An 18,821-nucleotide genomic window follows, 5' to 3' on the forward strand; every position below is an offset into this window, starting at 1 on the left:
TTCATGGAATTCTGTTAAGAAATTTTTCGTTTTGGAATGCACTGCCTGGGAGGGTGGTAGAGGCAGGTTGCCTCACATCCTTTACAAAGCACCTGGATGAGCACTTAGCACGTCATAACATTCAAGGCTATGGGCCAAGTGCTGGCAAATGGGATTAGGTAAACAGGTCAGGTGTCTTTAATGCATCGGTGCAGACTCGATGGGCCGAAGGGCCTCTTCTGCACTTTATTATTCTGTGATTCTGATTCTGTCCTATAATGTAAGAAATGAATAGGTGGATGTGATACTGTGAGAAGTGGAGGTCCATGTTAAAATTATCTTACATCAGCTCTGAGTGGAATGGGCTTGATGGGCTCAATGGCCTGTTCTTGCTGCAGATCTTCTTCTGTTCCCAAGTTGAAACTCAGAATTAGAATTAATGTCTTGCACAAGCCAATAATCAGTCAGCTGCAACTGTGATTACGGTGAACTATTTCTAAATTGTTTAGCATATAGGGAAGAATGCGAAGCGATCTGTAGGGAGCGTCTGTCTGGGCAAAGCTGCATGTAAAATGTTTCCAAGTAATATAAAAGTAGAAGAAAAGCAGATGTGAAGGAGTCATTCAACGACAGTCTGGCTAGCAATTTTATGATTTCCGAATGGCCTGCAGGCACCAGGCAAGCATAATATTCCAGCTATGAAATGGTGTGTTTAGATCAAGCATAATTTACTACAAAATCATTCAAGTGCTATTTTGTTGATTCATATTTTATATAGGCATGCAGCAAGCAATAAAATTGAAAAATGTTCTTTGTTTAATAAGTAAAGGAAGAAATAGAGGGCACACGGAGCAGATATATGAAATATGTTAATCTGTCATCTTGTACATAATAAGACAGTATTGTGAGTGAGTTATAAAAGTATTTATTTTAAAACAAAGTTTGAGTCTGCTTGTACGTTGAGTTGGGCAGACAGGTCAAACAGGTCTAGAAGTATATTTTGCCAGTCACGTTACTGTGTGACATGACCTCGTGTTTCAAAAAGCAACTTCTAATATAAACATAGAGCTCATGTTCATTATTTAACAGGCTGTAAATCTTGCCCACTCCCTGGCTATGTCACTGACCCTACTAGCAGCAACCTATGCAGGAGTAACCCAGAGGCAACTTTCCCTCTTATTCTCCTTCACACTCTGTAGGAAACTGCCTTATCTCTGCTCAGCACCTTCCCATAGCAACACAGCTAAGCTGAGGAACTTGGCTGATTGGGGAATCACTCTTGCATCCCACCACTCTGTGTAGTCAAACTCCAGTAGTTCTTCATCGTGCATTGCTGTTCCCTTAACAACCTTTATATTTTTAAAAGAGAAAACAGTAAAACAGTTATAATGTGCTGTGAGACGAAATCTCACCGTTTCTTTTGTACATAGTTGCCATTTTGAGGAATCTATATTTTTATTCCATCAATTTCCAGAATAAGTCAGCCAGTCCTCTGAAGTACAAAGGAATGCATGTTGGACTGCAGTGGTTCAAGAAGGCGCTTCAACACCACCTTCTTAAGGGCAATTTAGGGATGGGCAACAAATGCTGGCATTGCCAGTGACATCCATATCCCATGAAATGAATACTAAAGAGGAAAAATGAAAGTAATAGCTGTATGTGTACGTGTAGGTGCTCCTCTGGATCATTGTGATGAAACTGTACAGTGATTTTGCTAAGTGTGCCAATGAAAATTTCTGAACCAAAAATGTCTTTAGTATGTATTTTTCTAAAGCATGATATCATCAGAACAAATATTTTTTTATGAGCTGTGATTTAATTTGTGGTGAGTTTAAAGCTACAAATGACTTTATAATTCCAAATGTCTATTAAATAATGGATTGCATAAACAGCAAGAGAGAGGACATTATGCATATGTAGATGTTCGGTAATGAATCATAGCTTAAAATATAAGTAGGACATAAATGTCTTTTTTAAGCTATTGCTCACAGCCAAGTGAGATTTGACTCCAACACTATGGCCAGGATTCTTGTTTTGGGGTCATGACCCCGCATCGGGATCATTTCCAGGTCCCGACCCCTCACGCCTGGGCGTGACATGCCCAGTGCGATTTTTTTGAGTATGGCCAATTAGTGACTAGAGGGCGCATGCACCATCCAATTGAGGATGGTGGGTGGGCCCCTGATGTGGGGGGCTAATAGGAGGCCTTTCAGCAGTCAAAGATTGGCAGCCCCACTTTCAGAAGTGGGAGCTGCTAAAGTATGCAGAAAAGCACGAGAGCACCTCCATTCCCGGTCACCGGTTGCTGATCGGGATAAGGAAGAAGGGCAGAAGGGTTAGGGCCTTTGGAGATCGGGGAAAAGCCCCCCACAGTTAGGGATTGCAACTGATTTTCAGAGCAGAGGCTTCCAAATAGATTGAAGCCTCCAGATCTGATGTCTGCAGGCCCTGTCGCAAGGTGACGGTCACAGTTTCATGGACAGCCTCCTGACACGACATCGAAAATCTGGTTAGCGTGGGAGAATGCTCTTCATTAAGCCCTTAAGGGGCTTAATTGGTTACTTGCTGCAGCCAGGCGGATAAACAATCCCAACATTAATCCTACTCCTCCATAATCCTGTGGAAGTGGGAATATGCCGTGGAGCTGGCCCGATGGGATTTTCCTCTTGTTTTTGGCCCCCCAACTCCAGTCTCACTGGCACGGGCCATTGAAAATTCAGCCCTATGAATTGAAAGGATGAGCAGATTATATTGCCCATTACGTGGTGATTATTTCAGAGGACTACATGCAAATCAACTATGTAAATTGCTATGCTTGTCAAACTACAAGCAGCTGAGACATTGTCTAATGCCTTTCATGATGCACTTAAAGCTACCCCACTGCGCAAAGCCCTTCCCAACAACATAAGTGCAGAACAAAATCCCACAAAACAACTACTAATACAGAAGCATGCAATGAATTCAAGAGAATTGCAGGAAAATACAAAGAAAACAACTTCACATATCTATAGATAAGAGCCTGAAAGGATACTTGACAGAAGGACAACTGCAGACATAACCACTGTCTGAACTAAAATGAGGTGTTGGGGTTGGGGGGGTTGTTTTAACTTGCAGGTGGCTAGCTTGTAGAACACGGGTCTGGCTTCCCGATATTTGTGACGGGAGGTCTGGCATAGGACCTTGAATCGTATATTGAAACAGTCTTCTGCTCGCTTTGGTTGGGAGTGCTCAGCCTTAATTTAAAGACCTGCTGAAAAATTGAAACAGGCACACAAATGGATGTCACAAGTGCCCACCAGATTTTCCCCTGCTTTTTGTCCATTTTTAGGAGAGAAATGGTAGGCCAACTATTGAAAATCCCTTGCAGTGTTTTGAAACACTGACAGAGTGGTGTAATGTGACCTCAGCCATATTGCCTTGAGGGAGGCATCAGCTGATGGGTGGTAACGCAAAGAAGGAAGACTTTCCTAATTGTACTTCACCACAGAATTAACACAAACATTTTGGAGCCTGTTTTAATTTCTGCCAGGAAAGGTCGCCCTTTTAGGACAGAGATGAGGAGACTTTTTTTCTCTGAGGGTTGTGCCACTTTGGAACTCTCTGCCTCAGAAGGTGGTGGAGGTGGGGTCACTGAATATTTTTAAACGGAGGTAGATAGATTCTTGTTGGGCAAGGGAATCAAAGGTTATCGGGAGTAGATGGGAGTGTGGAATTCGAGACACAAGCAGATCAGCCATGATCTTTTTGAATGGAGGAGCAGGCTCGAGGGGCCAAATGGCCTACTTCTCCTAATTCGTATGTTCATATGACATCAATCCTTTTGGGGGTGTGAAGCATGCTGGATCGTTCTCAAGGCTGTAGAGGCAGGAGGCATAGACAGCACCTGGACTATTCTTGTGGGGCCTGGAGGAGCAGTCCTGATACTTTTGACCCTGTAATGAGTTCTTTATCTTGTCTGATGCAAAATAAATGAGATGCATGGAGTCTAGTTATGCTGAAGATCTCTAACAGGTTTATTAACAGCTAAACTATTATATGCAGTACAGAGAAAACTATTTACAGAACCTTCCTCTAAGTCTTACAGTTGCAGAGTGACGGAGGCTTATAGTCACATGACTGAATCCTGATACTTAACTCATTAGCATACTAAGATCTGCAAGGGACATCACTCTTAAAGGCAATCATACAACAACCCCACTAAGGAAAGTTTTCTTTAACTTACTGTAGGGACCTCGCTGGCATCTTTACAGTCTTGCCTGGATGGACGGCCACACTGCACGACTCGCTCAGGCGCATGTTAAAATTCCATTGCCCGATTTGCTTTTATCAAGAAGGCTCCTGTTGAAGTTTGACAGGAGCCTCATCCACTGCCAAAACCAATAGTGTTTAGGTAGGGAAGTGTGGGATTGGAGTGGGAAATGGAATCACTCCATTTTAACTCCTCCCCCACACCTTTTCCACTGGGCAAGGAGAGGCAAAATTTTCCCTTTTGTCTTTTAAACCAGAAGTTGGAGGAATGGGAAAGACACAGCATAGTTAAAAATAGAGGGATTCATTCCCTCTCAAAAACAAACTGAAGATTGTATGATTTTTTTCCATAGAAAACCTGTTAGTTCAAAGAAACAACCTGGGCAGCCTTGGTGCATTATTGTAAACAGGGCTATTGAATATCCTGATAATGTATTTACGCTGTAGTAGGTTAAAATAAGTACTGATGTATTATGTGGCCTTCTCTGTAGTTATGTGACTGAATACGAATAGTAAATGGGGAACACAGATATATAAAATTAGACGACGGAAACTCACAAAATGACCCTCAAAGGTCGTCATCAAACACCAACAAAACATGCTACTCAGAGACCTACAGTAATACTTTCAGCATGAGTGCAAAAAGGAGTTGCAGGGTATGTGACAGTTAATGTGCTCTTCCCAGGGAAAGGCTCTCGTGAGATAGAATATGAACATTGAACAACTAATGGCTGCTTTTGGAAAATGATGACATAAAATCTGAGATTTTTTCTTGCAATGTAAGTGAATATTTGTTGAATGATAAAATGAACTGCAGCCCTACAGTCCACTGTAAATGAAAACAAGTGCTGTTGATGGTTTTATGAAGGATACAGTTTGCACAACTGAACTAGTAAACAGATTGAAAGTAAGGGATTTTTGGAAAGAACATTGTGTACAGCCACTATTGTATCAGTAGTTCAACAGAAGTGTTTGGCCAAGAGATGTTAATATTGCTCAAATGACCACAGACATATTCCCGCCTGTGCTTGCTGTTGGTCGGGAAAAGAAGGAGCAGGCCAGAATATTAAAATCGTAGGTCAAATAAAGGCAAAACAATTTTCTGCAATTTTCTTGTCAAGCCACAGGAATCCAGCAGCCTGAAGTTACCAATAATAATCCCAACAGGAAATAATATGTGCAGGGATACTTCAGCTGAATCAGAATGTCAGAGGTAGGTCAAAAGGGAAACCACTACACCATTGAACCTTTGTAAGACCTGAGGGTGAAGTGGGCAAAGTCAACTAAAGATAACATTTGTGGAGTATATTTGGCCAGGCAAGGATAAGCTGATGGATAAAGTTATTCATGTAAGGCAGGGAAAAGAGAACAGGAAAATAGTAAACCAAAAATGGAAGCAATGTACTCAGAACTATTTGCAGCTGTTGTGGACATAATGTTACACTAGTGAAAAATTACCCCAATATTTAGAATACTGAGGAAGGACTGATTTCACCGCAACCTTTTGTTTGACTATTTGTAGTTGCGATAGTTTCGGATTTAAAACAAGCATATTATAGATTCTGTCAGTCCAACTAGGAGTCGATATATTTGTTGTGTATACTAAGATGAGAAACAAATGCTTCTTAATTTTGGGTGTCTGGGTATGGACAAAACTCCTCTGATCCAGTGTTATGGGTGATTATTTAGAGAGTAGCTGTTCCTGAATTTCATCGCCAAGTATTCTACAGTAAGTAATAATTAAAAAATCATGGGGCACATTTTCCTCTGGGTCTTAATTTAAATGAAAAAATCAATACAATAAACAGGTGAACAAAATGTGTAGAAAGCAGTAACATATTTGTATGTATGTTATTACTCCCATTCTGAGTCATGCTCACACCATAAAATGGGTATAAGCAAACTATGGGAATAGCACATTGCTTGTTAAGGGCTTATTAAACATTGTGAAAAGCCTATCCTGACAAAATTATGCAGAATTGCTTAGAGGTAATAGAAACGAAGTGCTGAAGTTCAACTGAGAACAGGGGTGAGTTTCACGATGGAAAGACAAGAAAGTATCTGAAATGAGAATTTAAGAGCATCTATTGTAACATACCATTGTGTTAGATATATATGTTTTATTGGTGGTTATTATATGGGACTATTAACCCTTTAAAAAAATGAGAGTACCCCTTATGCATGTAAGCAAATGTTCATTATAATGAAGAGTTTAAAGAATCTAACCCTGAATGGTCACTTGACAATGTTTCTGTTTGTTTCTGTGCTCTCCAACAGCTTAAATCCACTGCACTTTGCAATTAGAGATTTAGCCTTCCTGTGTACCATCTCACCTCCTCTTTTTCCTAAGGTATTTTCCTAAATTATGGGAACAAGTCTTGGGATGCTCTAACATTTTCTATGAGGTATAACAGAAACAGCACATGGACTAACTAAATGGCCTACATATGGCCTGGGTGCTGAAGAACATCTTCTCAACACACCATCCCTTACAGTCAGTTCCTCCAAAATAAAACACAAACTTTCTATTCTTGCTTTAAATTCATGAATTTTTATTTTTTGAAGGAGATTAAATAGATGTTTCAAGATAAATTGGGAAACATATTATTTTAAGTTCTTTCAGTATTGTGATATTGCATTCAACTATTTTATATTTAAACGATGCGGGACTATATATTTTTCAGCCACCGCGCTCTGCAGAGCTACATCAAACGACTTGCTCTGTAAAAGTAGGACTATGTTTGAAAAAGAAGCAGATGCACAAGATGGGGATGATGGGGGGGCGTGGTAGAAATGGGCAAGGGTGTCAATAGGAACCTTGCACTTAATCTATCTACTTCTTCAATGCGCTTTGCTTTCATCAATAAACATTTAAAGCTTATTTTCCAGTGTGCACTTAATACAGCTGTATGGGGGAAGGAACATCAGTGTCCTGGATTTTGTATTGAGAATAACAGTGTGGCTATCCGTGCACACTGTTACCATGGAGTAAATCAGATGCTAGCTTCTTGCGTACACTGCACAGTTAAAAGCAGAAATGAAAGTTTTCCTGCTCCTTCATAAACTGCGCTGCAACAGTAACTTGCCGATAACTTGAAATCTATGTAAAGGTGTGAAGTTGCTGTACCTGTTCACTAGTTCACCACTAAATATGGCAGAAAAGGATAGGGCTAGTGCATTCAAGTGTAAGTGAATTTTTAATGGCATGATCAGTCATAATTACTGCCAAATAACCTCTTTGGCACTGAAAATTTTATTTTACAAGTCTGGAGAGTCATCCCTGAGGAGATTTAGTTTATCTGTCTCTCTTTTATCTCTTTCTCTCTTAATCCAATCGTTTCGTCCTAATCTTTATTCCATTTTCTGTGCGTGATTCAAATCTAGTTCATACTTCCTGGTTTAGACTCTGTGGGCCTGGTGTTTAGCCCCTGCCAGGGCTGGGATCAGAGGTGGACAGGTGCTAAAAATAGTGCTGCCAGCCTGTTTGCCTGTTCCTTAGTTCCATTCTGCCTCCCGGGCCATTTTCCTGGAGGTGGAATTGGGGGGGGGGAGGGGGTGCAAGCGGTAGCTTATCCAGCCAGTTAACGGCGACTTATGGCCAATTAAAGGAGACTGACTAGGATTTTTCCAGTCAGTCTCCAGGTCCCTGCAGGCAGCGTGGCCAGTTTAGCTGTCTGGAGGCAGCTTCCCAGTGGGAGCCCTCCTTGCCCGCCTGGTAATGGTGCTCCGCTCACCCCTCACCAAACATTAGTGGCCTGGTTGTAAAAGCCATGTTTTAGTTTATGTTTAAAAAAGCTGGAGAGAGGGTGCCTCCATGTTGCTGCGCCCTCTCTATTACTTATCTACCATACAGCCTGCTGCAGCTTTCAAGCTGAAAGGTCTCGGATTAGCCCTCCAGTTTCAAGAGACTGCCCACCATCCATAATTAGATGATGAGCCCACCCTCTGGTATTAATTGGCTGCTCTGGAGAAAATCACATTCAGTGGTTGTTTCCCACACAGTGCAGGCTTCTGACCATCATTTGAGCCTAACGGCAGTGTCTTAGTGAGGATTCTTCAGTCTGGTTGAAGAGCCTTGCTGTTGCTTACCCTGTTTACAGATGCCCCGGAGAGGGTGCCATGCTGGATCAGATGCCAGATGACAACAGGTTTCTACTCAAAAGCCCACAAGATCTCCGGGCAGCTATTAACACCGTGAATAGAGAGCACCATTCCTTTGCTGCTCACCACAAAATCCAAGCCGTTGTGTACTTGATAAACGTAAAGAAATTAGCACTACCTATAGACTCAAATGTGCAGTTAACACTGACTAAAACTGAAAGCCCAAAATGAGCTTATTCAGAAATATCTCAATTTTTTGCACTTCATACTACCTTAGGCCACATTTCCATCTCTTTTAACGTAGCAAGGAAGTAGATGTGAGCAAGAAGTAATGAAATGTCAAATGTAAGACTACACATGCACATTTAGGACTACGGATTCCTCCTATTGCAAAGTTGACTCATGAATATTACTGATCAGTAAAGCAATTGAACTTGTTAAAGGGCAGTTAAGATTCGCATAACTGCAGAGCATAAAGGATTGTGCTTACTGTGGAAAATCAATGTTTCCCAAGACGTGGTCCATATTCCAGCATTAAAATCACTGTGGCTTCCCACTCCTCTGCTCAGCACAGCTCCCAATTTCTAACTGCTGTTGAAAAAGGAGGTAGGATTTGTGTTGGAGAGAAGAGATTTGGGAGCTGAGGAGGAGAGAAAGGAAGCAGAATGGATATGAGGGGATAACATTAATGTCATGAACCTAGAGGAGAGGCAAAGGAAGTGCCAGCATGAACTAAGGGGGAGATGATGCTTAACTAGGAAAAGGTGGCAAGGCAGAGTGCCAACGTGAAATGGGCTGATGGAGAAGAGCATTTACTTAATGCGTTGGTGGAGATAAGTGCTAGCTTAAGCTGAGCTGGAAGTAAAATGCTAGCTTGAATAGAGATGAAAGAACTGTGTTAAAGTGAGGTAGGAGAAAGAGCAGCAGCATAAACTTGAGTGTTGGAGCAGGGAGAGAATGTCTCTGAACTAGGTGAGGTGTTGGAGAGGACAGTGTGTCTAAAGTAGGACAGGTAACATTTCCGTGAAATGAAAATAGAGCACGTTGTGAAAGGACAGAGGTTGAATGTTGAGGTAGCTTTGGGAGAAATTATTGTTACGATCAGGTGAGAAGTGGTCACAAGGCTCCCTCTTGTCCTGCTCCTTGTTTGACCGCAACAGGGTTTATTCCTTTTAAAACAGTGGATGTGTTCACTACTTGAGTGAGTATTCCAATCGGACAGGTTTTCTTGAGTTTAAAAAAGAATGAGGTGAGTTATTGTACTTAAAAAGAAATGTAAATTCAATCTTGATAAAATAAAACTACGCTACACTTCAACTCGCACACGAGAATCACATAGGTTACAGAGTGATGAGAGATAGTTGGGTTGGATTAGAGTACAGAACAAATAAAAATAATATACAGTCTGTGGGGTTTGGTAATTCCATTATCTTCCAGCTGAGGTTGTGATCTTGAAGTCTCTGGTTGGTAGACTTTGTGGCTGGCCCACCTGGTTCAGGTTTTTCTTGGAGACAGAGTTGTAGGTGGCTTTCTTCGCCGGGGTCTCTGTCTGTAGCAGTGGTACACTTGGATGTTCCACAGTAGCAGACAGGTTTCAAAACTCGTGAAGCTATCTGGAGAGAGAGAGAAAGACAGCCCTACCAGGGTATCATCTGGTTCGCACTCGAAGCTTGTCTGCTTCAAAGTCTCAGGAGGTTTTCCTTTTGTAAAAGACTGCTAGTTTTTTTTTTACAGATGGGGAGGCAGTCACTTGATTGATCAGTATCCTTGTTTGCAATTTAATTAGATTCAACTCTAGGAATTCTCAGTCTCTATCAGGTCTCATTGTTTCAATGTTCACCCCCTGGAGGTACATCTCCATTGTTATTGTTCCAAGATGGCTTTGAATTTTTTTCCATTAGAAGTGAAGCTGTTAGCTGATTCCAAATTCATGAGGCATTGTCCTGGATGGGACCTCATTAGACATGCATCTCCAGTTCGATGTCCTGGAATGTGAGGTATTTCAATGCAAATTGTGGTGGCCATCTTGGCTGTTAGCTTTTTAAAAGTTAAATGTAGCATCCCAGCTTTTCTTTTTAAAAGATTAATGTAGGTTTCCAACTGATGAATTAAAAATACTCATTTGGCATAGCACATTTTCTTAACATTATGCTCTGGTTCCTCAGTCAAAATTCCAAATATCATTTATTTTTCCTTTATTCAAGTCATCAATGTGACCCACTAGAAATGCATAACAGCAGGAGTAGGAGGAAGGGGAGCGTTAAGGACTGCATTTGGTAGGAACGGCACCCAAATTTGCTGCCTTTAGCTTGGACTGAATTATACAATTGGATTCAAATCTTCTATTATTATTGGGCAATTAGAAAAGTGTATGTATATATTTCACCCAATTAAATATTTTCTGTTATTAAGTTTTAAAATTTAAATATTGCATTAATTCAATTTACAAATGTCAAGAGTATAGATTTCAATGAATCTGAGGAAATGACAACTTTTCATAAAAATGGTTATGCACAGTTCATTGTGCCTCCAAAAATTCATCAAATGAGGTGTCCAATATTAATACATTCTAGCTGCTGTGTCCCAGATCCAAATAGAAAATGCATTTTGTGTGTTCAACACTTGTATCGCCTTTCAGGTACTTATGATTTATTCAGAAACAAAATATAGTAGATGCTGGAAATCTGAAATAAAAAAAGAAACGGCTGGAAACAGCAGGTCAGACAGCATTGTTAATTTTGTTTGTCTTTATACAGATGCTGCCTGACCGAATGAGTGTTTCTGGCATTTCTGTTTTTATTACTTATGATTTTTTATTCCATTATGTGTGAAAGAATAATAAACATGGCAATGGTTTAAGTTAAAACCCCGTGTCCCACTACACCTTCCATGTATTTGCATTCCATTCCTATGCTTATATTTACTGCTTTTTTGCATTGTCAGCCTTCACTGGCTCTTATGGTTCTTAAGTTATTTTTGGATTCCTAGTTAGGGGTCACAAATAAAAGATAGTCACTAATAATTCCAATAAGGAATTCAGGAGAAGCCTCTTTATTCACAGATCAGTTAGAATGTGGAACTTGTTACCAGATGCATTTAAGGGGAAACTAGATAAGTATATCCAGGGAGAAGACTCGGAGGGCGGAGTTCCGGACCGGTAAGTATAAAAAAACCTACCTTGGGGATTCGCGGCCTACATCCAGGGAGAAGACTCGGAGGGCGGAGTTCTGGACCGGTAAGTATAAAAAATATACCTCTGGTAAAAAAAAAACTGAAAAAGACGGGAAAAAAAACTTTAAAAATGACATCACAGGAAAGCTGTGACCTGATTGGCTGAGAGGGAATTTGTACTGAATTTGAAAATAAAACATTGGTAAAAATTGATTAAAATCTTACGAATCTAATCAATTAATAAATAGAGTAACTAAACTGGAGGGAGGAGATTACTGTATTTAGTTAGCATTTAATATTTATAGTAGAAAGCTAGCACTAGGGACCATATAGTTAATTGTAACATAATTTAGTAAGGATTCAATGTACTTATTTTAAATTAATTTATTAATTACTGCTAGAAATGTCAGTTAGAGGGGTGAAGTGCTTCACCTGTGAGATGTGGGAGGTCTGTGACGCTTCCAGCGTTCCGGACAACTACATCTGCAGGAAGTGTACCCAGTTGCAGCTCCTCAGTGACCGCATGGATCGGTTGGAGCAGCAGCTGGATGTACTTAGGAGCATGCAGGTGGCAGAAAGTGTCATAGACAGGAGTTTTAGAGAAGCGGTTACACCCAAGGTGCAGGCAGATAGATGGGTGACCGCGAGAAGGGGCAGGCAGTCAGTGCCGGAATCCCCTGTGGCTATCTTCCTCTCTAACAAGTATACCGTTTTGGATACTATTGGGGGGGATGGCCTATCAGGGGAAAACAACAGCAGCAGCCAGAGCAGTGGCACCATGGCTGGCACTGTTGTTCAGGGAGGGACAAAGCGCAGAAGAGCAATAGTTATAGGGGACTCTATAGTCGGGGTACAGATAGGCGTTCTGTGGACGTGAAAGAGACTCCAGGATGGTATGTTGCCTCCCTGGTGCCAGGGTCAAGGATGTCTCTGAACGGACATGGGACATTCTGAAGGGGGAGGGTGAACAGCCAGAGGTTGTGGTACACATCGGTACCAACGACATAGGCAGGAAGAGTGATGAGGTCCGACAGGGGGAGTTTAGGGAGTGAGGTAGAAAGTTAAAAGACAGGACCTCTAGGGTTGTAATCTCGTGATTACTCCCTGTGCCACGTGCCAGTGAGGCTAGAAATAGGAAGATAGTGCAGATAAACACGTAGCTGAACAGCTAGTGTAGGAGGGAGGGTTTCAGATATCTGGATCATTGGGATCTCTTCAGGGACAGGTGGGACCTGTACAAGAGGGACGGGTTGCATCTAAACTGGAGGGGCACAAATATCCTGGCTGCGAGATTTGCTCGCGTCACTCGGGAGGGTTTAAACTAGTGTGGCGGGGGGTGGGAACCAGAGCAGTAGGACAGCAAGTGAAATAAATGAGGGGGAACTAGTAAGTAAGGCCAGTAAGACTAAGAGGAAGAGCAGGCAGGGAGATGTTGCTGAGCACAGCGGGATTGGTGGTCTGAAGTGCATTTGTTTCAATGCGAGAAGTATAACAGGTAAGGCAGATGAACTTAGAGCTTAGATTAGTACTTGGAACTATGATGTTGTTGCTATTACAGAGACTGGTCGATGGAAGCACAGGATTGGCAGCTAAATGTTCCGGGATTTAGAAGCTTCAGGCGGGATAGAGGGGGATGCAAAAGGGGTGGGGGAGTTGCATTACTGGTTAAGGAGAATATCACAGCTGTACTGCGGGAGGACACCTCCGAGGAGTCATGCAGCGACGCAATATGGGTGGCGCTCAGGAAGAGGAAGGATGCAGTCACGATGTTGGGGGTTCACTACAGGCCTTCCAACAGCCATGGGAGGTAGAGGAGCAGATATGTAGACAGATTTTGGAAAGATGTAAATGTAACAGGGTTGTAGTGGTGGGTGATTTTAACTTCCCCTATATTGACTGGGACTCACTTAGTGCTAGGAGCTTGGATGGGGCAGAATTTGTAAGGAGCATCCAGGAGGGCTTCTTGAAACAATATGCAGATAGTCCCACTAGGGATGGGGCTGTACTGGACCTGCTATTGGGGAATGAGCCCGGCCAAGTGGTCGAAGTTTCAATAGGGGAGCATTTCGGGAAGAGTGACCATAATTCCGTAAGTTTTAAGGTACTTGTGGATAAGGATAAGAGTAGTCCTCGGGTGAAGGTGCTAAATTGGGGGAAGGCTAATTATAACGATATTAGGCAGGAACTGAAGAATTTAGATTGGGGGCGGCTGTTTGAGGCTAAATCAACATCTGACATGTGGGAGTCTTTCAAATGTCAGTTGATTAGAATCCAGGACAGGCATGTTCCTGTGAGGAAGAAGGATAAGTTTGGCAAGTTTCGGGAACCTTGGATAACGAGGGATATTGTGAGCCTTGTCGAAAAGAAAAAGGAAGCATTCGTAAGGGCTAGAAGGCTGGGAACAGACGAAGCCCTTGAGGAATATAAAGACAGTAGGAAGGAACTTAAGCAAGGAGTTAGGAGGGCTAAAAGGGGTCATGAAGTCATTGGCAAACAGGATTAAGGAGAATCCCCAGGCTTTTTATACGTATATAAAGAGCAAGAGGGTAACCAGGGAAAGGGTTAGCCCACTCAAGGACAGAGAAGGGAATTTATGTGTGGAGCCAGAAGAAATGGGCGAGGTACTAAATGAGTACTTTGCATCAGTATTCACCAAAGAGAAGGACTTGGTGGATGATGAATCTCGGGAACGGAGTGTAGATAGTCTGGGTCATGTCGTTATCAAAAAGGAGGAGGTGTTGGGAGTCTTGCAAAGCATTAAAGTAGATAAGTCCCCAGGGCCTGATGGGATCTACCCCAGAATACTGAGGGAGGCAAGGGAAGAAATTGCTGGGGCCTTGACAGAAATCTTTGCATCCTCATTGGCTGCAGGTGAGGTCCCAGAGGACTGGAGAATAGCCAATGTTGTTCCTTTGTTTAAGAAGGGTAGCAAGGATAATCCAGGAAATTATAGGCTGTGAGCCTTACATCAGTGGTATGGAAATTATTGGAGAGGATTCTTCGGGACAGGACTTACTCCCATTTGGAAACAAATGAACTTATTAGCGAGAATCAGCATGGTTTTGTAAAGGGGAGGTCGTGTCTCACTAACTTGATTGAGTTTTTTGAGGGAGTGACGGATAATTGATGAAGGAAGGGCAGTGGATGTTGTCTATATGGAGTTCAGTAAAGCCTTTGACAAGGTCCCTCATGGTACAAAAGGTGAAGTCACACGGGATCAGAGGTGAGCTGGCAAGATGGATACAGAACTGGCTCGGTCATAGAAGACAGAGGGTAGCAGTGGAAGGGTGCTTTTCTGAATGGAGGGCTGTGACTAGTGGTGTTCCTCAGGGATCAGTGCTGGGACCTTTGCTATTTGTAGTGTATATAAATGATTTGGAGGAAAATGTAGCTGGTCTGATTAGTAAGTTTGCGGACGACACAAAGGTTGGTGGAGTTGCGGATAGTGATGAGGATTGTCAGAGGATAGAGGAGGATATAGATCGGTTGGAGACTTGGGCGGAGAAATGGCAGATGGAGTTTAATCCGGACAAATGTGAGGTAATGCATTTTGGAAGATCTAATACAGGTGGGAAGTATACAGTAAATGGCAGAACCCTGAGGAGTATTGACAGGCAAAGAGATCTGGGCGTACAGGTCCACAGGTCACTGAAAGTGGCAACGCAGGTGGATAAGGTAGTCAAGAAGGCATACGGCATGCTTGCCTTCATCGGTCGGGGCATAGAGTATAAAAATTGACAAGTCATGCTGCAGATGTACAGAACCTTATTTAGGCCACACTTAGTATATTGCGTGCAATTCTGGTCGCCACACTACCAGAAGGACTTGGAGGCTTTGGAGAGGGTACAGAAGAGGTTTACCAGGATGTTGCCTGGTCTGGAGGGCATTAGCTATGAGGAGAGGTTGGATAAACTAGGATTGTTTTCACTGGAACAACGGAGGTGGAGGGACGACATGATAGAGGTTTACAAAGTTATGAGTGGCATGGACAGAGTGGATAGTCAGAAGCTTTTTCCCAGGGTGGAAGAGTCAATTCCTAGGGGACATAGGTTTAATGTGCGAGGGGCAAAGTTTAGAGGGGATGTGCGAGGCAAGTTCTTTACACAGAGGATGGTGAGTGTCTGGAACTTGCTGCTGGGGGAGGTGGTGGAAGCGGGTACGATAGCAACGTTTAAGAGGCATCTTGACAAATACATGAATAGGATGGGAATAGAGGGATACGGTCCCCGGAAGTGCAGAAGGTTTTAGTTTAGACAGGCATCAAGATCGGCGCAGGCTTGGAGGGCTGAATGGCCTGTTCCTGTGCTGTAGTGTTCTTCTTTTTATGAGGGGGAAATGAATAGAAGGATATGCTGATAGGGTTAGATGAAATCGGGTGAGAGGAAGCTTTTGTGGAGCATAAACAGTGGCATAGACCAATTGAGCTGCATGGCCAGTTTCTGTGCTGTAAATACTATGTTGTTTGGTCAGTCTGATGGAGGACAATGTAAAGTGAATATTTAACAGGAGTTTGTGGGAAGATATTGAAGCATCGTCACTGCAACAAAGTTAATGAATAGCACTGAGAAATGCTTTGCTTTATCTCATGACTTCAGTGGCATCAGGCAAGTATCCTGCAATGCAGCAAAAGGAGGAAGAAAGGAAAAGACCAACTTATATAGCAACTGATTATGTCACAAATCATTTCATGCAAATAGTTTGAAGTGTTGTCACTATTGTTATGTAGACAAGCACTGCAGCTATTTTGTGCACAACAATGTCTCATAAAAAGCAATAAGATGAACAAGATGATCTGTTTTTCTTTGTGTTGATTGAGAGAAGAACATTGATCAGGACATCATGAGAACACTCTTGTTTTAAATAGTGTCATACCATCTTCAGCATTCGCTCAAATCACAGGGATTGATTTAAGTTTAGTATTTCATCCAAAGAATAGCATCATTAAGAATATAGCACTCCTTCACTACTGCACTGAAGTATTTGTTTAGATTCATGTGCTTCAGTTCTGGAATGATACAGAGGCAGAAGTGCTATCAATTGAGTATCGGAACACTGGGTTTCGCTATTCTAGAAAGACTTGCATTTATATAGCACCATTCATGACCTCAGGGTGTCCCAAGGTGCTTTACAGCCAATTAAACATTTGCTTGAAGTGTAGTCACTGTTGTAATCTGTGAAATATGTGCCAAGGAACCAGACAAATTTTCTAACACGCCAACTTAATTCCTCATTCGGAATTGTCTACACTTGACCTCCCAATGTAGGTCAAGGGAGTATACTATATTTCCCAAACTGCTTTACATTTAACCAGTTGGATCAAATTTGTTGTTATTTTTCCAAACTTGGATGAGGATACCAACGATATACTGAATAAATTAATGAATCCTTTCTTGCTGAATCCTCAAGGAGGAAGTCAGATAATGGGTCATGCATGAACAACTATTTATGCAGAATTACAACTGGAAGTTAAATATTGGGTATACAAGCACTTAATACATATAAATAAACATAGTTAAGGTTGTCTCGCATTTGGAAAACAAATTATTAATGGGCAGAATTGCTAAACAAATGAATAAGATATTGCACAATCAATTCAGTTTGATATTTTAATTGGTGACGTTATTTTTTGGGTTAAAGCCCAGATGGCTGACAAGTTTAAAATATTAGATAGATTGTCAATCGCATACCTCAAGGTCCATGTGTGTGATTAGCAAGATTCCAGAGCTTATACGATCTAGTTGTTCTGAGTGGCTTGGCTGACACAATAGGCTGATTTTCGGGTCCCCCAAAGTTGGGAATGGAGTTGGGGGACCCCGAAAATATCACCAAAAGCCAGCATGTCAGTTTCAGGGCACCGTTTCCAACACCGACAATGTTATTCAGTAGGGCGGGAGGGGGAGGCAGGGATCCCGCGCTCTTTCCTATTGAGGCCAGTTAAAGTGTTTAAAAAGCTTAAACAAAAACAAGAAATGCTGGAATCACTCAGCAGGTCTGGCAGCATCTGTGGGAAGAGAAGCAGAGTTAACGTTTCGGGTCAGTGACCCTTCTTCGGAACACTGACCCGAAACGTTAACTCTGCTTCTCTTCCCACAGATGCTGCCAGACCTGCTGAGTGATTCCAGCATTTCTTGTTTTTGTTTCAGATTTCCAGCATCCGCAGTATTTTGCTTTTGTTTAAAAAGCTTGTTAAGGGCTTGTTGGAGGGGGAGGGGGGAACTTTGAAGGGGTGCATGGGTTTCAGGAGATGGCTGCTGCAGATCTGCTGAAGGGAGGTGGGTACAGAGTGGGGAGGCATGTACAGACATGGTTGGCCCAGGGCATCACTCTGGCCCCATAAGAGGGTCAGCGGTCAAAGGGGGACTTGGCATTTAGAAAGGAGGTGCCCTTGACACTGAACAGGTGGTGGGGAGAGTGGGGCAGCGCTCAGGGCATTGAATGGAGTTGCCAGCCTCCTGGTGTCGTGAGAGCAGAAGAGCAAGGGGCAAGGCTGCAGCTGACAATTGAGCAGCCATCTGTCCAAAAGGAAGGCTGCAGCTGGCAATGGGGGGGATGATTGTTAGATTTTGAGCTCAGTGGCAATGAGGGGAAACACTTCCGCAGAAAAGGTGGAACCCCAACGAGCAGGAGGGCACATGAGAGAAAAGAGGCTCAGGGAGGCAATGGAGGCTATACTGTCATCTACCATAGAAGAAGGAGCTACCTGGAGATGACTGAGACCCAGTTCCACAGGAAACTGTGAATCTCCAGGCAGACGGTCACTGACATCTGTGACCTCATCGTGGAAGATCTCACACCTCGCAGCACAGATCGCCATGCCCTGCCAGAAGCTGTCAAAGCCACTGTGGCCTTGAACTTCTTTACATCTGGCTCCTTCCACGGATTAGCTGTGGACCTTGGGACACTACTTGCAGGTCGCTGATGCCCTAGCTGGACAGTATATTCATTTCATGCCAGATGACAGAGACTGAGAACAATGGCCACTGCTGGGACCGCACCCAGCCAGAGGAGCAACAGGGATGCCAGCCCTGATAAGGGTGAGTAGGGTTTGGGGTCTCACCGGAGACAATCAGCTGGTCCCAGGCAAGGGGTGTGGGGTCGATCAAGAGGGCGGGGGTAGGTGCTCCAGCGGGGATAGCTTGTGCTGCTCAGGGTGCCTTCCATGGGGCACAAGGTGCCAGATCAAGAGAGTCCCCCGCCCAAGCCCGCAAGGTGGCTGGCAGGTTTTACTGGGCGGCCTCCTCAGCTGGCGAGGTGCCAGGCCAACGCTGGTGATATACCAGCCGCAGCGGAAGGATGCCCTTAAGTGGAAATTAATTGACCAC

This window comes from Heterodontus francisci, chromosome 10 (assembly GCF_036365525.1).
Source record: "Heterodontus francisci isolate sHetFra1 chromosome 10, sHetFra1.hap1, whole genome shotgun sequence".
Classification (NCBI taxonomy): domain Eukaryota; kingdom Metazoa; phylum Chordata; class Chondrichthyes; order Heterodontiformes; family Heterodontidae; genus Heterodontus; species Heterodontus francisci.